A 24,036-nucleotide genomic window follows, 5' to 3' on the forward strand; every position below is an offset into this window, starting at 1 on the left:
TCTAAATGCACATGTGTAATAGCTGCAGTAAACTCAGACCCTTTCTCTCAAGCTGCCCCCTTCCCCTAGACAAAACTGTAAACTATAAATCAGGTGTGACCCATGAGAAATGTCCAGGAGCTGGCTGAGGTTTACATAAAGCATTGAAATGCCTACTAAGGATTTTTAGGGAGGGTATTTGATCTCCCTCAGTCTTAAATAGCAACCTAATGAGCCAGGCGATCTGGGCCCTCTGTACACTAGTACCCATATTAGATCGGCTTTAAAAACTAATATGGTGTTAAAATAGTGTGTAAAGGGTGCATACTGGAGTTGGTTCAAAGACTTTAGGTGCGAGTTTGGTATTTATTGACTAGAATGCTACTTAGAAGAGAGTTCACATTGTTCTTACCTTCCAGGACAAAGCTTAAAACCACAGCAAATAACTGCTTGGGGGTTTGCATTCCATAGTCCTGGACTCAGAGACAAGCTTCCTGTTCCCTCCTGGCTGGCAGACCGAACCTGAAGGCCAGACGGTGAATGGTTTGATTCTTATAGGACAATCCACTCTGGCTTTCAGCCCTCAGGGTTCTGGGTGCCAGACCAGGTGTTTTTGTTGTTGTTGTTGTTTTTAAGTTCCTGCTGGAGACTTGGGTTTCACCTGAAGATAACAGGAGGAGAACAGACTGAGTTAGGCATTTGGGCAAAGGCCTAACTAATAGAGATCCACACACCCATGTAGATCCCATAGAGGAGTGTTTCAGAACAACTAAGAACCAAACTTGGAAAACTGTAATCATTCTCTGGGATCTTCTTGGTAGGTTTCAGGAATTAAGAGGGGAAAAAAAAGAAGAGAAGAACAATACAAGATTCTTGGGGCAACATGATTTTTTTTCTTCTGGGGGAAATGGCAGATTTTTTTTCAAATGGTGTAATTCTGTGCTTTCCTATGCAACATGTATACACAGTCCAATGTTTACTATGAGTTGAAAGTCAAACGTCAAGATTTCCTCTACTGCCTTCACCAACAAGTGCAGTGTTAGTAAACGGGCCCCAGGTCAGAACCTATGGAAACTCTGAGTGAGGGAGAGAGATTGTAACTCTGGCAGTGAGTGTGTGTGTGAGTGTGTGTGTGTGTGTAACAAAGAGAAAAGGAGAGAGAGATACAGGGGGAGAGAGAATTCCAGAACTTGTCCTTGTATGGAATAGTTATGAGTCTGCTTTGAATTTTTAGTGAAAAATAAAGAGAATACTAGAACACTCATTATTCAAATATCATGCCCAAATTAATTGCTTAGGGAAAACCATTAACCTTTTCTTCTCTGCCCCATTACTGCAGCAATTTTAAAGGTCTTATGGCCAAAGGACAGGATCTTGAAGGGTTGGTGGTGGGGTGGGCGAGAGCTGAATTTTTAACTCAGCTGAATTGGGGACTAATTTCCTTGGCAGTTCAAAAGCTCTTAATGAAGGCTTTCTGCCAGACAGAAGCAGCGCAGGCCACTAGGCAGTCATGCTCAGGCGTGTCCCCGACCCTCCTTCAGAGGAGAAAACGCTGGTGTCCTATTCCTCTGAGGCAGCCCCTCCCTTGGGTAAAACAAACAACCTTCCTCAACACCCCCCAATGGCTACCACTGTGCTCATTCCGACCTTTGTGCCCCCTTTCAAACTCTGCTTGGAATTCTCTCTCCCCACCTCTTTAACCCAATCTTTCGCCTCCTTCCAGGTCCATCTCAGAACAGCCTTACCTATAAAGAGCTTCAACGCAAGGGTGCTCTCGTTCCTCTAAGCCATCATGAAGCTGCTGCAGTTTTCACTACTTCTGGTAGATTCTTTGAGCTAGCTAGTCAACTAGGGACAAAAGCCCTTCCCTTTCTTTCCTGGCTGCACTTTTCTTTCTTTTCTTAAAAAAATAAATAGGGGCTTCCCTGGTGGCGCCGTGGTTGAGAGTCCTCCTACCGATGCAGAGGACACGGGTTCGTGCCCCAGTCCGGGAAGACCCCACATGCCGCGGAGCGGCTGGGCCCGTGAGCCATGGCCGCTGAGCCTGTGCATCCGGAGACCTGTGCTCCACACGGGAGAGGCCGCAACAGTGAGAGGCCCGCGTACCGCAAAAAAAAATAATAATAATAAAAATAAATAAATAAATAACTTTATGATCTCCCTGCCTGACTTTTATCATTGTTTACTATCTCCACAGAGGTGGAACATAACTGACTTTTCACTGCTGTTGCATCCAGGCATGATATTATTTCAGCTTAATCCACTGCAATCAACCCAAGTGCATATTTGGTTTTTGCAAAAGTTCTCTGACATTAGAATTTAAAAGCATTCTGAAAGAATGGAAGCTGTTTCTCCAGCAAGGAGGAGAGGAACTGAAGAAAAAGTGAGTATGTGGAGGATATATTATGCTACTTACATTACTCTACTCTACTCTGGGAGCATATGCAGAGAAGTAACCTAGAGGGACTTTTCAGAGATATGGTCCAAAGATACTACAGAAAACCCTCTCTCTATTTACAAAAATGTCTTAAAGACTTTTTTTTTTTTGGGCCGTGCCACATGGCATATTGGACCTTAGTTCCTCAACAGGGATCGAACCCGTGCTCCCTGCAGTGGAAGCACGGTGTCCTAACCATTGGACCGCCAGGGAAGTCCCTTAAAGACTTTTTAGAGACTTCCCTGGTGGCGCAGTGGTTAAGAATCTGCCTGCCAGTGCAGGGGACACAGGTTCAATCCCTGGTCCGGGAGGATCCCACATGCCGCAGAGCAACTAAGCCCGTGCGCCACAACTACTGAAGCCCGCGTGCCTAGAACCGGTGCTCCGCAACAAGAGAAGCCACCACAATGAGAAGCCCGCATGCAGCAATGAAGACCCAACACAGCCAAAAATTAAAAATAAAATAAAAAGATTTTTTAGATGAAGCAAAAAGTAGAAATATTTTTCTACTTGGGTCTCCCTAAGTTTTTAGATCTCCCTTAAAAGTAATAAAGGTGGATACAGGGAATAGAGATTCTATGAGAGAGAAATAATTCTTTCTCATGAGTCTAAACTTCCCTACCTAGGGAAACCTAAAGGAAATTGAGTGCAGTCAACCTGCAAGGGTGAGCAGAGATCATTGAAATGCACTGATAATTCAGAATCTCATTTCCACCTCATTAATTTCAACCTCTGTTCCCTTCTACTGGTACTTCTACAAGGTAGACTAAGTTGAAGACAATATCCTGTCCCCATTCCTGCCTTCCCCCTCCCCCAGGGTACTGTCAGTTGGGTGGAAGATCATTCTGAGGAAAAAAAGGCAAAGTAAGTTGCCTACGTGGTTCACAACCCAGCTAGCCTCCTCTTCATCACTTAATTATGCAAAGATTACAGGTGAGTATCACTTTAATATTGATGAGAGTTTTAATTTGAAAATTATTTCTGGTCTTGATCTGTTTCCAATTTGTCAATACCCTAGATTTTGCCAAGTTTGGGAACCTTAGCGTAATTATGGCTAAAGTCATTTGACTACAGTTAGTGAACTTCTGTGTTTTTACTCTCTCTCCCATTCTTTGGGAAGGGGGGAATTTTGCATTGTTTTCAATAGGACATGATTATTAATTATTGCCTATACTGGAAAGTGATTGAGGTGCTGCCTCTCCCTAATATTTTCCTCTGTCATTTTACAATGTGTACTCATCCTATTGTTGTATAAGAATATGTACTGTATATACCCTGTTACAAATCATTATAAGAAAAAAAAACCCTATCTTCTTGCAAGGAAAATTTCAGGATTTACAAATACTAGATAACACATCTGGATGATAATCTGGGGAACATCAGACATTAAGTATTCTAGAATAATCAGGTTTAAGTACAAAAAAGAATGTTCAGTGTCATAGGAAGCCATTGTAAAGAGAGAGGAGGAAATTCAAGCAGGTGTAAACAGCAGGGACTAGGTGGAAAAAGGGTCAGAGAAGGTTGTTTCCTATGAGAGTCAGAGTGAGTCCTACTCAAAACCGTGCTATAGACAAACTTAACTTTCCCCTTTCCTTTTCTTTACTAAGACCGGCTTAGAATTTCCAATAACAGGATAATTATTACTACCACTTGTAGAGTTTACATTTTGACAGTGTTTGACACAAATTATCTCTAACCCGCAAAGTTTTAGACTGGAAAAATATGGATGAAGGGAAATTTGTGGAAGAAATTCCCTAGCCCAGAAATTCTATTGCACATCAAGAGTGCCTCAGTCCAGCCTTGAGCAGTAATGAGGAAAAAATTCTAGGCTCTGATCAAGGTACCTGGTGTGAGGGAATAAAATATGTATGCCAACCGCATAAAAATAAAGATTAAAAGAGTCCAATCCTTCTAGCAGGATGTGCTGGTTAGCTATATGTGTCAACGTGGCCAGGCTATAGTTTCCAGTTTTTCAATCAAATACTAATCTGGATGTTGCTATAGAGGTATTCTGCAGATGGGGTTAACATCTACAATTAAGTTGACTGCATTTTTTATTTTTTCAGTTGACTTTAAATAAAGGAGATAATCCTACATAATGAGGCTGGGCCTCATCCAATCAGTTGAAAGGCCTTAAGAGCAAAACTGAGATCTCCCTGAGGAAGATAAGAAATTCTGCCCCATGACTGCAGTACCAGCTCCTGCCTGGGAGTTTCCAGCCTGCTGGGCTGACCTACAGATTTCAGATTTGCCACCCCCATGCCCCACCCCCCATAAAATATCTGTCTATTTACCTAGCTCCACCTATCTGTCTGTCTATCCATCTATCTATCCTTCTCACTGGTTCTGTTTCTCTGGAGGACCTTGATACAGAGAGTCACCAGGAGAGAACTCAGGAGGTGATAGTAAACTGACCCTCAGTGAATAAGGAACCAACTATATGAAAAGTAGAGTTTAATTATGTTACTTTCAGAGGGAAGAGCATACCCAGAGGCCCAGAGATAGGAAATAGCTTGGGATAAATAAGGGTGTGAAAAAGAAATCAGTATGTTTTAGCCACAGTGAGCAAAAGAGAGATGGCCCAAGATAAGGTTGGAGAGGTTTGCAGAGGTCAGATCATACAAGACGCTTAGTAAAATACTTGAACTTATTTTTCAAACTATTGTAGGAGGTCATTTAAGGTTTTTAACCTGGAGAAAGATGGCTGCCTGTGGAGAAGAGAATGGAGAACAACAAACACATAGAGGGTTAGTGGTCCGGGTGGGTAATGGTGATAGCCTGGCCCAGTGTGATGGCAGAGGAGATGGAAAAATGTGGGCTGATTCAAGGTTATATGATGGAATGAATGAAGAAGGTAGGAGGTCAGGGCATCACAGATGCTCCTATGTTTCTGCCTCATACAATTGGGTGGATGGTGATGTTACTATATCCAATGGGGTAGACTGCTAGAGGAACAGGATTAAAGAATGTGAATTAAGAGTTTAGTTTTGACTGGAGTTCAGAAGAAAGATTTCAGCATTAGATATAAATTTGGGAGGCGTCTCTTACAAATGGCATTTGAAGTCACATGAATAAACATGATTAATCAAGGAGAGAAGGAGATGAGACAGGGTAGAGAAAGAGTGGCTAGAGAATTTCGAAGGGGGCGAGGGCGGAGAGAGTAAGAGTGTGCCCAGAGGTGTTGTGTTTCAGGAAAGAGGTAGTAGTCAACTCAGTGAAATACTGCCAAGAAGCCAAGCACAACTAGGACAGAAAAATGAACATAGGGCTTGATACCATGGCCTTGCTCTGTGAGTTCTGATGTCTGGTGTGCTTGCGTATTTACTTAACGTGTTCTCGTTTACCATTCACCATTTATCATGGTGACCACTATCATGGCTAAGTCCAGGTGATTACTGGATCTCCTAGGTATTGGTTTTCATAATTGAATGTACGTGGATGCCTAATTTTTTGTTTGTTTGTTTCTGAAAGAGAAGGAAGGAAAGAAGTTGGTTTCTGGGAACCTGGGGATGAAGAAGGAAGAGAAAAGAGAGGGGTAAAGAAAGGAAGGATGTTCTGCATCCCCCAACCTGACCTTAGAGGTAACATCTGCTTTTTATATAAGATGAATTGTTTTAGGGAATTCCCTGATGGTCCAATGGTTAGGACTCGGCGCTTTCACTGCTGTGCGTCTGGGGTTCGATCCCTGGTCAGGAACTAAGATTCCTCAAGCCGTGCAATGTGGCCAAAAAAAAATAAAATAAAATAAATTTTTTTTAAAAAAGATGAATTGTTTTGAAGATTCAAATATCCCAAGTTCTAGGTTACTCTCTCCCTTAATACTGTTTTTCACTTTTTCTTCATAGTATTTGAAGGTTAATTTTATATGTTGACTTGACTGGGCTAAGGGATGCCCGGATAGCTGGTAAAACATTATTTCTGACTGTGTCTGTGAGGGTGTTTCTGGAAGAGATTAGCATTTAAATGAATAAACTGAGTAAAGTTACTCCACTCTCACCAATGGGGGGCGGGGAGGGGGGGCATTTTCCAAACCACTGAGAGCATGAATAGAACAAAAAGGCAGAGGAAGGGGGGATTTGCTCCTTCTGCCTGAGCTGCCCTTGGATGTCTGCTCTCCTGGTTCTCAGGCCTTCAGATCTGACCTGGACTTACGCCACTGGCTCCCCTATTACTGGGCCCTTGGAATTGGACTGAACTACACCCCCAGCTTTCTTGGTTCTCCAGCTTGCAAATGGCAGAGCGTGAGACTTCTTGGCCTCCATAATCATGTGAATCAATCCTAGGATAAATCTCTCTCTCTCTCTCTCTCCATATATATAATATATATAGCTTCTATTGGTTTTGCTTCTCTGGAGACCCCTGACTAGTACACTCAGCCTGGTCTCAGAGATCACATCTGATCTATAGGAGACAACTTACATAAAAGATAAATTGTTTTGAAGATTCAGGTATCCCAAATTCTAAGTTAGGAGATTCATTCTCTCTCTGAATATTGTCTTCTTCCCCCTTCATTACATTTAGCACAATTTGTAATTACAAATATATTTGGTATAACAATTTATTTAATGTTTAGACCTGTACTAGCTGTAACTTTCATGAGGCCAAAGCCTGTCTGGTTCTATCTACTTGTATCTAGTGTCCAGCACAAAGCCTGGCACGTAGTAAGAGTTCAAGATATAGTTGTTGAGTTAATAAATGATGATAGTTTATGTAGGAATAGAAAATTAAAGCCATAAGTTTATAGGCATAAATAAATTTGTGAACTAAAAATCAGTAGTCTTCTATTTCTCCATATACATTAATTTGCTACCTTTTTATATTGCTCTCCACCACTAATAGACAAGCAGGGGCAGCCCCTGGAAATTTTAAGAGACTATTTGGAGAAACACAGCAAACTGAGAAAATTTTACATATTAACTTACTTTTCCAGAGATTTTTAGAAAAGACAACCGTTATTTTATTTTACCTGTAGAAAATCTCAGTACTATGGAGAATTCTGTACTGGTATTTGGGAATTAAAAACTTATTTTTTATTGACATGTCCAGAAAAACCCAGATGTACAGTAGCCATAGGAACCACAGGAAGTCCACTACTTGTGTAGTTCCTAGAGCATTAGCAAAATCACCACTTTTCAGAATAAGAAGTTTGGGGAAGAGGCATATAAGGGAACTATGAACTTATGCCACCGACGTAGTAGAAGATTTATCTTAGAGAAATCAGAGAATCATACAATTTTAGAGTTAAAGGAGGCTTTAGGCCAGTTTTCCTTACTGTATAGTTTGGGAAACAAGGGCCTATAAGTGAATTGTAGACTCACACGGCCAGTTGTTACAACTTGTAATAATCTCATGTCTGAGCTCAAGTCCAAATACTACATTGTGTGTGTGTGTGTGTGTGTGTGTGTGTGTGTGTTTAATTTGTGTAAATATTGAATTCTGACGTATAATCAATACTGGTGCACATAATATAAATGAGCTTATGGTTAGAGCCTTGGCTATTTACCTCGAATGAGAAACAATCCCCCAATATATTTATTTCATAAGTTTGGAATTTTTATATTAGGTTTTCTCCAAAGTGAGGCACTGCTGAACTATTCTGATGAGATCTCAATTTTAGTAGGAGCGAAAATGTCACTTTCTCCCCTTGCAAACTCTTGCGAAGACGTCGGTGAGCTCAGCAGGGGTCATCGAGTGAGGCCAGTGCCCTGTGCTCCAGTGGCCCAGGCATGGCCATCAATAGCTCTAGTGGAGGATCTCATACATGAATCGCATCCCTGTCCTGCCAACTTTTTATAACTCACTTATTTCTGTGCATTTTTGAGGAAATTGATAGTTTTATATGGCCACGTATTAATATTTTCTTTCTTGGTTACAGAATTTGGTTAAGAAATGACTACTCCTCCACAAATACAGGGAGTTTTCTTGAATGTTTCTTCTAGAGTCCTTGCTTTCTACACTAAAATGGGTACCAATGGCTTTGCTGGTTGCAAATCAATAAAAACGTGTATTCAGTCAGATATAAAACACACATAAAGATGTAACTCACTTTGCAGAACAGCTATTATTTAGGCTAAAATTTTTCATTCCTTATTTTAACATGGTTTTCTTCCGTTGTATGATTTTCAAACATTAGGAATTTTGAAGTCAGACTCCTTTTATATCCTTCATTTACAGTTCTTACAGCAAAGTGCTAGTTTAGCCAGAAAGGGTGTTTTTGTGCTCCTATTAAGGACTATTTTCCTAAATCTTCATGCTGTTTTCATGATTTGATGATGTCATAACATTTTTTGAAGTTTTATGTCAAGGATCATTTAATTTGAATGATTCCTTTTAAAATTAAAGAATACAGAAAAATGTGGTAATAATGTTCTTTCAAGGAAAGTAGCTATTGAACATTTTTCCCAAGTTCTATTATTTAAAAAAAAAAACTCCTTTCCTCTTTATAAAAAGCTTGTATTGATTCATAATTCTGTATTAAGTATAGGAAGTTATCAAAAGATGACAACAAAGACCTGCTTTAGTCTAAATATAGAAGATTGTTTAAAAAGTTCCCCCCAAAACATGTCTTATTCAATTGTGTGTTATGAACACTTAGCAAACAGTAAGGGCTTATTAAACTTTTACACAAATACAATCATATAAGTGTTTATAAGGAGTCTGCAGAAAAATTGGGTGGAAAAGATACTCTCCTTAATTGAAAAAAAAGTCTAATAAAGAGATTACATTGGTTTTAGAGAACATATGGAGCTGGCTTGGCAGATGGATGGGAGTAGGTGGTACCCGGCATGCAGAAGGGCCCTACAAGTCCATCTTTCTGCTTCTTGTCAGAAAAGAGATAATAAGATCAATGCACACGCTAAGTGTTTCTCTCTCTGTTTTTAAATAAGGTCCATGTAGTTATGATACTTGGTCTCTATTTATATTCTCATGTTTGCTAACCTTTCTTTTCTCCTCTTTCCTGGACAGGTCTACCGTGATTAATTTATCAGCTATTTTAATAGAATATTTCTAGCTGAAACAGATAGTTTTAAAAACTGAATTGACAGGATTGACCAGTTATTTTGGTGCCCTACACACAGGTTACCTATAGACTCAGTTCTCCTGACTTCAAATCCAGATCATGGATCATGGAGTGTGTACATGTGTGTGCATTTGAGAAGTTATGTATACATTTAATAAAATGTAAAAAGCAAAATCAGTAGTGGACTTCACAATCTAAAGGAGCCCTAAGCTATACTTATGTTTACTTTTGTTTGTTTGTTTGTTTGTTTGTTTGTTTTGCGGTACATGGGCCTCTCACCGTTGTGGCCTCTCCCGCTGTGGAGCACAGGCTCTGGACGCGCACCGGGGAACGAACCCGTGTCCCCTGCATCGGCAGGCGGACTCTCAACCACTGCACCACCAGGGAAGCCCTGTTTACTTGTTTTAAGTGAAGATTCCTTCTCATCCAATCTAAAACAAAGTTTTTTCCTAAGTTTGGAATTTTTATATTGTGTTTTCTCCAAAGGGAGGTACCTTGGAACTTATTCTGATACCTTCAAATCTCAAATTTACTACAAATGAAAATGTAGTTTTCTCCTCTATATTGTTTGGTATATATAATTCCAGACTTTAAAATAGTCTTGTGTGTGTCCCACCCAAAATGTAGGATGGCTGACAGCATTTTGTAGTAGCTAATGCCTCACTTCAGCTTTTTGTTGCACTTAACATATATATCTATAAAATAAAGCATAAAGCCTTGGTCTGTATCAGTATAGAATTAAAGTGATTACCTCCAGGGAATGTTAATATGAAAATGGGAAGTGAAAACAGGCAACCCATCTTTTCATTATGTACTTCAATATTATTTGAAATGAGGACATATTGTTTTTATAATATATTTTTCCTTTTAAACTTTTTATTATTATTAGGCTTTTAACTTTATTATTTCACACCTATACAAAATTAACCAATTAGTATAATGAACTCCCATGTATCCATCAGTCAGCTTCCGCTGTCATCAACTCCTTGCCATCTTTGCTTTATCTGTACTCCCATCCATTTCCTGGCTCCTGTTCTATTTGGAAGCAAAATCCAGATAAAACATTTCAACTATAAAAAATATATATATTTAAAAGAAGAGGACTCTATTTTTAACATAAAAACAATATCAGTTATCACATCTAAAGTATTTCATAGTAATTCCTTAATATCTAATCAGTGTTAAAAGTCCTCATACATGGCATAGCTTTTTTGTTTTAGATTTTGTTTATTTGAATCTGCATACAGATAAGGCTACGTGTTGTGAGAGTTGATATGTCTTTTAAGTCTCTTTTAATCTATAGATTACCCCTATTCCCACCCCCACCCCCCGCCATTGCAATGTATTTGTTTTAAAAAAAATGTTTTCTTCTAGACTTTCCCACAGCCTGCATTTTGCCGATTGTTCATATGCTGATCTCTGAGGTCTGTTTGAACATGTTCCTCTGACTTGTATTTTTTTTTTGTAAATTGGTGGCTGAATCTATCTAGAGGCCTGATCAGGTACAGGTTGTCTTTCTCAAAACAAAATAGTGACAGTCTGATGTCTGATTATCTCTTTTTTTGTGATGTTAGCAACCATTGAAGGTCTTGCCTAGATCCATTACTTTATCAGAGGTTGCAAAATGGTGATATTCTAATTCTATCATCCCTTTTACTTGTTATCTAGGATATTTCCATAATGTAAAATCCCTCCTCATCTACTGCTTGGTTACCAGTGGTGTAATTTCTTAGGAAAGGCAAGATGAACGATTTATTTCTATGCCTTCATTTATCATTTTTCAAAATAAGGACTTGGCTCCAATGACGACTAACTAGTTTTTTTCCCTTTGTACCATTATGAACTTATGGATTTCAACGCAGTTGAAAATGTATAACTAATTGCTTTTATCACCCTTATTGATGCTAAAATTGGTCCATCTGTAGCCACTGAGAGTCTCTTCAACGTGGTTTCTGAGTCCTTTGGTTACAACCCTAGTGTTCTTTTGATACCTTTCTTGTACATTTCTTTCCTCAGACTTGGAGTTTGCCATTTCTCTAAGGAGCCCAGGTTCTGTTTAGTGGGAAAGATTTGGAATGAAATAATTTTTTAGTTGGATGGATAATTTGACCCCATCACCTTTCAGCAAACCCTGAGCATAGCATAGGGGTTAAAATCACAAGTGCTGGAGTCAAAAAGATCAAGGTTTGAATCCCAGCTCCATCACTTACAGCTTGGTGATCTTGGGAAGCCTACAGGGCTTCTGGCTCAGGGCAAGATAGCAAAGCAACACAAATGGAGTGCTCTCCCCTGGAGAGATGCCACAGGAGATGAACTTTGGAGCTGTGCTCAGCAATTAGCTGTGGAAAGAAATTCTTGGGGTGGATAGAAGTTGACTTGATCTCCTGGCAGGGAAACTGGCCAGAGGTGGGTAGGGCCTGGGGTCACAGGTAGGGACTCAGTTTGGGGGAAAATGTTTTAGTTCTGTCTTTTCCTCATCCTTGTGCTGCCCTAGGTAGATGTGCCCCTCCTTTGGGTACTGTAGAGGCAGGATTTCAGCACATAGAAGCAGTGGGGTAACTACAAGGCAGGGCTTGGATGGGGGATGGTTATGAGCAGATGGCAATGAGTGTATCTGGTCTGACCAGTCCCTGAGAAGGCCCCCTCCATACATACATCTCCTGGCTCTTATCCTCCTGTGGGCACCCACTTATAATACCGAGTGGCTGCCTCCAAGAAAAGATTATTCAGAAGTTCTTTGGAGACCAACTGAGCACAGTACCGTGCCTCTCCCACAAATGCACATAACAAACATACAAACCAATTCATCTAGAGCAGCACAAGTTGTTATAGACATCTGCCCCCTCCACAGATGCATTTTGCTAATCAAGGCAGCTAATGGCCCCAGAGGAACAAGGATGAGCTCAGAGGGCAAATACCAAGAACTGTAAGTTTGAGGAACAACAAACTGAACAACCTATACCAGAGAAAACAGAACTCATGGAAAACAGGAGAAGAATTTAAAACCAGAATAATAAATATGCTTGAAGGGGTGAGAGAAGATACTGGAAACATGAAGTGAGAATAAGCAGTTCTTACTAGAAGAGTAAAAGAATTAGAATGAATCCTGACAGAGAAAGACAGTACTGATGGTATCACTTACACGTGGAATCTAAAAATAAAAAAAGTCAAACTCATAGAAGCAGAGTGTAGAATCATGGTAGCCAGGGGCTCGAGGGTGGGGGAAATAGGGAGAGGTTAGTAAAAGGGTACAAACTTTCATTTAAAAGATGAATAATGTCTGAGGATCTAATGTGTGACTGGTGACTATAGTTGATAACACTGTATTGTATAACTGAAATTTGCTAAGAGGGGTGCAATTTAAATGTTCTCACCCCAACCAAAAATAAATACGTGAGATGATAGATGTGTTAACTTAATGGGGAAAATCCTGTCACAATGTTTACATATATCAAGTCATCACGTCGTATACTTTTAAGTATCTTACAATTTTATTTGTCAATTATACCTCAATAAAACTGAAAAAAAGTTAATTTTTCAAAAATATCCTGTAATTATTGAATAAATAATTCAATGGATTGCTTAAATAATGAAGGTACCTAGTCAATATGAGCTGGAAGGTTAGGTTGAGGAGTTTCCCCAGGAGGCAAGGAAAGGGTAAGGGTAAAGAATGGAAAATAGAAAAGAAACACGGAGAATCAGGTGTCAAAGTGTGTGTATTAGGGACCCCAGAAAGAAAAAAAACAAATGGAGGGAGATCAAAAGTTCAAAATTTCCCAATGTCACAGCTATTAAGTGGCAAAGCCAGGAGGTCAGCCCAGTCAAACTAGCTGGAGTATAGACCCTTAACTATAATTAACTGCCTCAGATATACTATATCAGATGCAAATCTGGAGGAGGAAAACCAAGTTAGGAATAGGGCATAAAGGGAAAAATTATAAAATAAGCAAAAGAGAGGCAGTGTATAAAGTGAGGAACGGAGTGTGTTCCGAATGGGGATAAGTCTGGATGTCTCCTTGTGACTGAGGTCCTTAAAAGCAAACCAACGTCAAAACCTCCCAAACACAGAAACCACCTAGAAATAACAACAAAAACAGACAAGTTATTTCATCTCTCTAATCTTCAATTTCTTCATCTATAAATGGGAGAGTGTAACCCTTACTTCGTAGGGTTGTTGTTAAGATTAAATAAAATAGTACCTGTAGACTTCTGAGCACAGGAAAATAACTGCATATAATCACATAAAAATAATAAAATTTTTATTTATTCAAACATTCAAAAAATATTTGTTGGGGATCTTCTATGCACTAGGCAGTGGAATACAGTGGTGACCAACACAGACAAAAATCTCTACTTGCAATGGAGCTTCTGGAGGGGCGGGGAGGGGCAATAAACAAATAAACACAAATAGATAATATAATGTCAGTAGTGAATGTGCTACCAAGGAAACTAGAGCAGGATAAAGGAATAGAGAATGGAATGTGAAGAGGTTCTATTTTGATAGGATGGCTGCGAAAGATCTATCCAAGGAATGAAGTGAGGAAACTTCCAGGAAACATCTAGAGGAGTGGCAGTTCTTGGCAGAGGAAACAGCACATGCAAAGGTCCTGAGGTGGGAGAGTAGTTGGAATGTATGTTCAAGGAATAGCAGAATGCATCCCGGGGGCAGAGGGAGACAGTGAAGAGTAGTTGGAAATTAGATCAGAAAGGTAGCCAGACAGTGGCCAGATCACTTGGGTCTTCCTCTATCACTAAAAATTCAGTTTCTCTTTCACCATTTAAAATTTTTGTCTTTGTGTATTCCATGACATCAAAGGTGCCCATCGTAGAGGGAAGCCCAGGATGCACCCTCCTATATTAGTAAGCTCTAGTGTCTAGGATTTAGAATGTCAGAAGGTACCTCTGTCTCCTAGTTGTGACAGAAGATACCTCAAAATTGAGCTTCCGAGGCAATTTGCCTTTCTCCTGCTGGCCACCAGAAGTATCTTTCGATCTCAGTGGTCATTCCAAACCAGTTCTCTAATTGCCCTTGTCTAGGTCCATGGGAATTACTCAGAAATGTTTGAAGTCACAGTGCCAGTCACACTTTGAGTCACCCCTCATTCTAGAAGAGGCAGCCAGGAAGCAGCCAGGTCTTAGGGGAGGTTTTGATTTAGTGATATTGGATTCACTTACATAGCCCTGACCATACTTGGGGGTAACCCTATCTCACCCCTGCAGGCTGGAGCGTCCATGTTCTTTAGAAAGCCATCCCAAACACGACCTGATCCTTCCCTCCCCCAAAGAAGGTTGTTCCTTGTTGCTAATCACAGCAGAAGATTCCTTTCATGGCCCATACCTCTCAGAGGGGTGTTCTGGCTATAGCAGCCGATGTTGGAAACAAACGCACTCTTTTCTTGCTTTATTTTCCAGTCCTCTCTGAATTTGTAATCCACCTGGAAGTCCATCTAGTTTTACTTCCATAAATCTGGTAGTACAGTTTGCATTATTATTTATTGACAATTTCACCTAGGTGTTTAAATTACATTAAAAAATAAGCTCAGAACCAAAGAGGCGAGGGAAAAACAAACTAATGAATTACCACTTACTGGGACTTTATTTTTTTTAATTAATTAATTTATCTATTTATTTTTGGCTGTGTTAGGTTTTCGTTGCTGTGCACGGGCTTTCTCTAGTGGCTGTGAGCGGGGGCTACTCTTCTTTGCGGTGCGCAGGCTTCTCATTGCAGTGGCTTCTCTTGTTGCTGAGCACGGGCTCTAGGCACGTGGGCTTCAGTAGTTGTGGCACACCTGCTCAGGAGTTGTGGCTCACGGGCTCTAGAGCGCAGGCTCAGTAATTGTGGCGCACAGGCTTTGTTGCTCTGCGGCATATGGGATCTTCCCAGACCGGGACTTGAACCCGCGTCCCTTGCACTGGCAGGCAGATTCTTAACCACTATGCCACCAGGGAAGTCCCTGGGGCTTTATTTAAACGTGGCATTTATTTATTTAAACGTGGCATTTATTTATTTAAACGTGGCATTTAGGACACTGGAAGAAGAGTCAGTGGCCCATAAAGTTGAAATCCAGCTTTGTCAGGCTGGATATATTTTCAGAGGTTTAGGGCAGCTACAAATATTAGCAAACACAGACAATGTCAGGAAGAGAGCCATATCTGGACTGGCCCCTTTATTCTGAACACCATCATTTTAAGAAGGTAAAGATAGATACCGTGGCTGCAAATAGTTTTCTTCTAAGGTTGGTGGGAAAAGACAGAAAAATGTACATAATGAAGAGGGGGAATCTATTGACTTTTTACTCAGAAATGTCCTGACTTGATTTTTTATAATTGTGTGCCTGGCCATCACTTTCTTTATCTCCTATGAACTGTCCCCCTCCAGTGCCGCAGCCCTACGCAGCATGCAGGATCTTTGTGCCCCAACCAGGGATCCAACCTGCGCCCCCTGCAGTGGAAGCACAGAGTCTTAACCACTGGACTGCCAAGGAATTCCCCTATGAACAATGATTTTAAGATTCCACATAGAATTTCCCTATCCCAGTTATTTTTAGCAACCTGGCACCTATTCCCACTATCATGACACAAAATGGCAACAGGCAGATATTTTGGAGACGATTAGACAGGGATAATTACGGCTTTTATTGACCTGCCCTCATGCAGCTCCTTGGAGGAGTTGATGGCTCCTTGGCCAGCCATGGTAAATGCTATAGCTGTGTACCTTCCTAAGAGGTGGCCCAGGTAGGGATATAATCAGGATGAAGAACAGTTTAGCTCAGTTCATGGATTCAGGAGAAATTCATAAGTAACTATTCTTAGAAAGTAGGGTATTTCTGACCTCTTGAGTTTGATGTCATGAACAGAAAGGACTCCACACTCTCAGAAACTGTGACCTCATGCCAGTCGAAGGCGACCTCCTGTGTGCTAGAAGGACCATGGACCCAAATTGCCACTTCTTGGACTTCATGCAGCTAAAAAGTGGGGACATTAACTCATGGGAATCTTGGGAGCTAATGAAATAAATAGTAGTGAGAATTAGAGTTCTTTGAAAGGATTTGCTCCCTGATCACATGGCAGCAGCTTCCCTTCCCCTTTTTTACTAGGTGCACTCAGAAAAATGTGGGAAAAGAAGGTTTTAAGATAATTGAAGACACGTACCCTGGATATGTGTCTTCTTATTAGTAAAATTTAACATCAGCTGTCCTCTGATCAACTACTGTAATGGGGAATTTTGACACTACACTTTTGATGGTTTTATTGCCCCTGTTTTTAACCATACAAGCTTGGCCACCACCTAACCCTATTCCTGACATATAATGGTACTCAATAAACTTTGTAGCGACAGGATGGTTTAGAAAGAGCATGAACTTTGGAATTAGAGAGGTCCATATTTGAATCTTGGTTCTGCCACGTACTTAGGTACTTAAGTACTCGTCTAAATACTGGTACTTAATGTCTTGAGGTCTCATTTTATTTCTCTGTTAAACAACAAAAACGCTAACCTCAATGTATTAGTCTGTTAGGGCTGCCATAACAAAATACTACAGACTGTGTGACTTAAACAACAGAAATCAATTTTCTCACAGTTCTGGAGCATGGAAGTCCAAATTAAGGTGCTGTTGGGCTTGGATTCTGGAGAGACCTCTCTCCTTGGCTTGCAGATGGCCTCCTTCTCGCTGTGTCCTCACATGGCCTTTCCTCTGTGCACATGTGGAGAGAAAGGGCTCTGGAATCTCTTCCTCTACTTATAAGGACATCAGTCCGATTGGATTAGGGTCCCACCCTTATGACCTCATTTAACCCTAATTATCTCCGTAAAGTCCTTATCACCAAAGATAGCCATATTGGGGGGTCAGGACTTCAACATATGAATTTTGGACGGACACACTTCAGTCCAAAACACGCAAACACTGTCACAAGGATTACTTCAGACTGTGTATATACAGGACCTAGCCTTGCTCCTAGAGCATAGCAAGTGCTCAATGAATATTGGTTCCCTTCCTTTCAGCCCTGTGTCACTTGCCTCCCTAGGGGGTCACTTTCTTCCCTACACATGAGAAGCCAAGTTTGGCCCTTTGCATAGATGGTGTAGACAATTAGAGAGGGTGAACAGAGGTTTTCGAGACTTGACTTTGGTCTCCCTTCCTTGATTATTGTGCTTTCAGATGACTCCCTGGCCCCTCCTGCTTTCTGAGAACTGTCCTTCCCACCCAAAGGGCTGAGCCCAGCCACAATAGCCTGTTCCTTCTTCAAGACCCTAGACTCACAACTGAAGCCATATTCCTTCTCTTGGGAATTTGGATTTGAGATTCAAATTTGGATTTTCCTTCTGAAGGCGAGAAATCCAGTCGGCAGAGACAGAATGACGTTGATGATAATATTAATAGGTAACATATTGACAGCTCAATGTGTACCAGGTACTCTTCTAAGGGGTTCCTACCTATTGACTCACTCACCACAATCTTACTACTACTTCTTACTACAACCCCATGAGATAGCTATGTTCATCATTCCCCTTTTTACAGGTGAGGAAATTCAGGTGTGAGAGCTTTAGTACTTTGTCCAGGGTCACATAGCTATCAAGTCTGGGTACAGGCAAAAGAGTAAGATAGTATCCCCCCAGCCAAAGGGAGGAAAGCAGAATACCCTCAAGGTTCTCTGGTCCCGCCCCTCTTTCTTTCTTGTTATTCCAAGACATGTTCCAGTATCCTGCCAATATCTTCCTTTTTTGCTTGAACAATAAGGAACTTGTACTAAGACAATTGGCCCTAAGTACCAGATCCGTTGCAGCCAACATTAGAGTATGCTTTTGAGTTTATCAATCACATGTAAATGACTATGAAGAGCCTTCCCTCCTCCCTCCCTCCCTCCCCCCCTCCCTCCTTCCTTCCTTTCTCTCTCTTTTCTTCCTTCCTTCCTTCTTTTCTTTCTCTCTTTCTTTCTTCTCTTTCTTTTCTTTCTTTCCTCCCTCCTTCTCTCCCTCCCTCCCTCCTTCCTTCCTTTCTCTCTTCTTTCTTCCTTTCCTTCTTCTCTTTCTTTTCTTTCTTTCCTCCCTCCTTCCCTCCCTCCCTCCCTCCTTCCCTCCCTCCCTCCCTCCTTTCCTCCCTTTTTTTAATGACTCTATTCCATTACAAAGTTTAAAGTGATTTAAATCGAAATGAAGAAGCCCTCCAGAAGAGATTCTGGAGGTAAAGTCTTCTTCACTGGATGGATGGTGGATGGTTTTCAGCAGTAAGGGGTGGGTACACTCCATTGGCAGCATGCCCCACAGAGGATATGGTGATGACTGGACGTGTGTGTGCACATGACAGTGTGGGGAGTAAGCTGTGTGTTCCCATCAAGGCTGGGAAAGCTGGAAGACAAGGTTGGGGCCGAGGGCATCGGGGAAAGTCAGCAAGTGGAGACCGGTGAGTATGACCAGGAAGCTTGTACCTTTAAGATGTGATTCAAAGTGTGTTTGTGATGCAAGGTGAAATTAGTAGAGAATAATGAATACAGTGAAGTGGGTAAGATACTTAATAGTGCCTAGGTTTTATTTCTTTTAAATCTTGCTGAAAGTAGTGATAATGTGTGTGAATTATCCTTTATAGCGTATACTTGATTAACATACATTGCTGTCGTATGGAATTTTTAATAAACAATTGGCTGCATCTTGTACATTTTCCTTGGAAAAACTAGTGACCTGCCTAGAGTGAATCTGCTTGGTGTACATGACTCTGATACCATCGCCCACGTGGTCAACCACAGTTGCCAGGGGAGCTGGCACAGTGTCCCAGAGGACAGATTTATCTTCCTCCTCCCAGCTCGAAAAAACAAAACCTAAAAATCTTTGGAATTCTTTCCAGAAGGAAGTAACAAGGCAATAATTCATTTGTGGCCTAGGTTGACAGCCATGGATCTGGGGTCCCTCATTTCTTTGACTCAGGTCAGAGGACAGTCCCTTTGGAAGGCAGGGAGCCTTTTCCTGAGAGATGGATAAAGGAAAGAGAAATGAAGTGGAGAGGTAATGTGGTGACCAGAAGGCTTGGTGGCCAGAGATGACAGTATATCAGGAATGGCAGGGTTGAGACATGAGGAAAGATGAGGAAATGGAGACAGTATGGGACATAAAAGGGTGCAGGTATGGCGGGCCTCCAAAAGAGGCTGGAGAACAAACCCAAACAGATAGTTTGCACTTTCATCTTATCCATGCCTCCACAAAAGTCTCCTGTTATGTTATCAATATTTGAGAAGAGTGTGACTTCCTGCCTTTAGTCAACGTGGGGAAATCTGAGCTTTAGAAAGTCACTTTTGGGGAATTCCCTGGTGGTCCAATGGTTAGAACACTGCACCTTCGCTGCCGAGGGCATGGGTTCAATCCCTGGTCTGGGAACTAAGATCCCACAAGCCGCATGGTGAGGCCAAAAAAAAAAAAAAAAAAAAAAGTCACTTTTCTTCCCCAAACTGAAAGTCCTCAAAGATGCAACCAGGAGGGAAGGACTCAGTCTTCTGTGTCGGAAATGATTCTTCCAAAGCAGACTCCATGAAGTTACCTCTAAATCGAGAACTCCTAATATTACAGCCACCATGATGCACAACTCCAGGGGATGCCATTCACACTAAAGACTATTTGAACTTACATAGTATTGTGCGCTGTGTGTGTGGATGTATGCAAGAGCTCTGCATAATCACGTTAGCTCTTCAAAAAGTCACTAGATAACACAAAGTCCATATTCCAGGCAATTTCCAGTAAATTTTATGGACAAGAAGCTCTGAATGTGTACTACCATTAAAACACTCTTCAAGTTGGTTGTTCTTAAGTGTTCTTGTTTTTCTTTCTCTGCTACTTAATAGTTTTTGTAGGGGTTAAGAATCTAGGCTTATTTTGTGATTACTTTTGTTGTAAGTCAATGGTTCTGAATTGGAGGGTTCAGGCATAACAGAATTACTTGGGAAATATTTTCAAAATATACTTGCCCAATATATCAACAGAAGAATGGATAAGCAAATTGTGACATGGACACACATATACATACACACACATTATATAATTCTATTTATATGAAGTTTGAGAACCAGCAAAACTATGCTATGTTAGTAGAAGTTAGCCTAGAGAGGTGTTACTGACTGAACAGTCACATAAGGGAAATTTTTGTGGTGATGGAGATTTTCTTTTTTAAAATTAATTAATTATTTGGCTGTGTTGGGTCTTGGTTGCAGCACGCAGGATCTTTGTTGCGGCATTCAGGATCCCTTGTTGCGGCAAACAGGCTTCTCTCCAGCCATGGCATGCGGGCTCCAGAGTGCAGGCTCAGCAGTTGTGGTGTGCAGGCTCTCTAGCTGTGGTGCGTGGGCTCTAGAGCACGTGGGCTCGGTAGTTGTGGTCCACGGGCCCAGCTGTCCCGCGGCATGCGGGATCCTAGTTCCCTGACCAGAGATCCAACCCTCATCCCCCGCATTGGAAGGCGGATTCTCAACCACTGGACCACCAAGGAAGTCCTGGTGATGGACATTTTCTATATCCTGATTTGGGTGGTGGTCACATGGATGTATCCATATGAAAAAGTAAAGTTGTAGGTACATTTTTATTGAGCGTGAATTATATCTCAATAAAATACTGCCTAAAAATATTATATATAGAAACATATTTATACCAACTGAAGTCTCTTACCCTAGAACAAGGGGATAAGATAAATAAGACACGGGGAGCAGGAGTTACAGAGAGGATGCGTATTTTGAAAAAGCTTCCGATTTCTCTTTTCTTCCATTACAGTACACTGCCAAATACCCTCTTAGGAACTGAAATTAGACTTAGGGTAAAAACAAACAATCTCAGACTTCCCCAGTGGTCCAGTGGTTAAGACTCCACGCTCCCAATGCAGGGTGCACTGGTTGGATCCCTGGTTGAGATCCCGCATGCCACACGGTGAGACCAAAAAACAAACAATCTCTCTCTCTCTCTCTACTTATACATGGCTTTACATTTTGTAGAAGGCCCCTAGAGATTGTCAGAGTTTTCATAAGAGAGCCTGCTGACTTGCCGGTTTTCTTTGATTGCGGAACTTATTTTGTTTTGCTTTTCAATGGTTTTGAAGGTATAAAATTAATACATTAATGTGAGGAACACATTGGAGGTGGGAGGAGTCATGGCAGCCCATGAGATTTGGCCTGTATTTGTAGTTTAAATTGGGCTTAGAAACAGTTGAAAGATTTGGGGGGATATTTAATACTGACAAGTTCCTAACATTACAGAGCTTTAAATAAATGTGTAGTGATGTGTTCAGGGCCTGTGGCATCAATCAATCTCCTGTTTACTCTGATGCATGTTGAGAAGACTCAAGTGTAACGCAGCCAGGAAATGGGTTGCTTTTTTCTTTTATGAAAGAAGCTCGTGACTAGCTTTTATATATTTATCTAGAGAATGAAAGGCTTTTAAAATTTGAAGTGGGACTTCATATTTAAAAAAGTCTTACTTGTATTGCCTTTCTGTGATCTATTCCAAAGAAAGAGAAATGTGGCTGGTCAGATGCACTTTATGGGCTTTTAAATGAATAATGGGTTCATTTATTTTTAGAAGTAAAATTATTTAAAATAAAAATGAATCCACAGGAGTAGTACTTAATCTTATCTGATGGTTTTCTATGTTTTTGTTTTTTGTTGCCATTGAACACTCAGCAACATTTTCAACATTCATTTTGATTCTGAAGGCAGTCCTTTCCCCAAGACATCCTGGCTTTATCACTTAGCTTCTTCCATAGGTATGCCATCTGCCTGGAGGAGTATACATTCATCCCAGTTCAGACTGGGAAAGACCTCAGAGATGAACTCGTTCAACCAGGCTCTGACCTCCATGTCACACTCCACTTAAATATTAAACTCAGGCCTACAGGTGAAGTGTCTTGCTCAGGGTCACACGGCTAGTCAGAGGCAGAACAAAAACTGTGTCTGCAGACAAGTTCTTTTTCATCTACACCACGACTGTCTCAGCTTGCTGTGCTCAAGAGTTTGGTGTCACAGTGACTTTAAAGCAAAAATATACAAATGCCACTTCCTTTCCTGGAAGACCTCAAGAGGCCTCTCATCTCTCCTACCTTGAGAGCCTGTAGGTCTTTCCTTATCTTTAATCTTAACCCTATTTTGGTTAAATTTTGAAAGGTTTATAAGTTTGCATTTTGGGGCCAGACAGACTAGGGTCCATTATCATAGTTTACTTGCTCTGTGACCCTTGGTGAGACAGGTAATTTCTTCACACTTCACTTTCCTCATCTCGGAAATGGGGATAATATACCAGAGCACATAAAGTGCTTTCCACGCTTCCTGGTGAACAGTAAGGCACTCCTTAATTTTCTTTGGAAACCCAGCAAGCCCATATTGAAGCTATCCAGCTATTTCTTGAAAGTTGGAGAAACCGATCTTAATTCCCTTCAGCCTTTTCCTTCCATCCCTTTAAGTTCTCCGCTTCTTTATAATTTTGAAGATTAGCAAGTGCTCAGAGAAGTCAGAGTTTTGTGACCACAAATTTGTACATGATGGCTGCCAGAGGCTCTTCCCCAAGAGTCCAGGAATTTTTCTGAGTTGTGGGACACTGAAGGAATTTGAGACAACATCCTCAGTGGCAATGACTTCAAGGACCCTATTCAATCTAAGAAAGGTTGAAAGGACTGGGCTTGAGTAAGACAACAGACTCCTAAGACATCATTTTGGCAATGCAAAGGACCACAGAAAAATAGGCAAATCGTTTAATCTTACAGCTACAGAGGTCAAGGCTTTCAGGAACTGGGACACTCACCAGAGGTCAGGTCCGAAAACCCGGGTTCCCTGGCCTGGCTCGGTGCCTGTTCCATCTTACCAGCTGCGTCTCTTTAACTCCACCTCGGAAAATGCTAAGGAAGTTCCCTCCCAGTGCCTACCCAGGCTGGGTGGGGCGATTCTGTGGCACTGAAAGAACCGGGAAAACGACATAGTCTAACTCCCTGCGTGCACTAACTGCTTTTGCGATTCAGGGAGGCGGCGGGGGGCTTGGGGGTTGTTAAGACGCCAGGTCCGGTACCCAGAGGTTCCAGGTGTCCTGGACAGAGAACTTTAAGATTGCCTATTTGGGGAAGCCACCTTCCTTTCTCCTGGTCTGTTTCCCCTGTGCGGTGGCCGCATGGGGACATCCTGCTTGGAGGGTTCCCCCAAATAAGATGGACTGTCCTTGCTCCTGGTCGGGGTGGGCAAGTTCCCGCCGCTGCCCCGCCTCTGCAGGTTGCGGAGATCTAGGTGGGATTTTTCCTGCTCCCCGCTTTCGCCCCCGCCAGGAGCGGCGCTAGGCGGGGTCGCTGTGGTCGCTTTGCCTTCCCCACTCCCACGTCTCTTACTCCGGAGAGTTTCACCCCGTCCTCCCCGCTCGGCCCTCACCTTTGAAAACCTTCTCCAAAGCCACCACATTAAAAGTGCGCGACTTCCCCCGGGCCTGCAGAAGGAGCTCCTGCAGCCCGGCATTCCTCGGATTCCAGCGCTGTGACGTCCCCAAGGACGCGCGCCTGGGGCTCGGGAGCTGGGGCTCCCCTTTCCGCGCCGCCCCCCGCGCCCCCGCGCGCGCCCGCCCAGCCGCATTCCTCCCCGCCCCCGGCGCGCGCCCAGC

At 41.8% G+C, this 24,036-nt stretch overlaps 1 long non-coding RNA gene across 1 annotated transcript; it reads right to left on the minus strand.

The window, feature by feature from the left end:
• Window positions 1-337: 337 nt before the first annotated feature.
• Window positions 338-23,969, minus strand: LOC137211943 (uncharacterized). Its single transcript, XR_010937287.1, has 3 exons — window positions 23,811-23,969; window positions 23,200-23,348; window positions 338-640 (listed from the first exon to the last, which is right to left on the minus strand). It is a non-coding gene; the product is annotated as an uncharacterized lncRNA (long non-coding RNA).
• Between the last annotated feature and the right edge of the window lie 67 nt (window positions 23,970-24,036).

Source organism: Pseudorca crassidens, chromosome 2 (assembly GCF_039906515.1).
Source record: "Pseudorca crassidens isolate mPseCra1 chromosome 2, mPseCra1.hap1, whole genome shotgun sequence".
NCBI classification, from domain to species: domain Eukaryota; kingdom Metazoa; phylum Chordata; class Mammalia; order Artiodactyla; family Delphinidae; genus Pseudorca; species Pseudorca crassidens.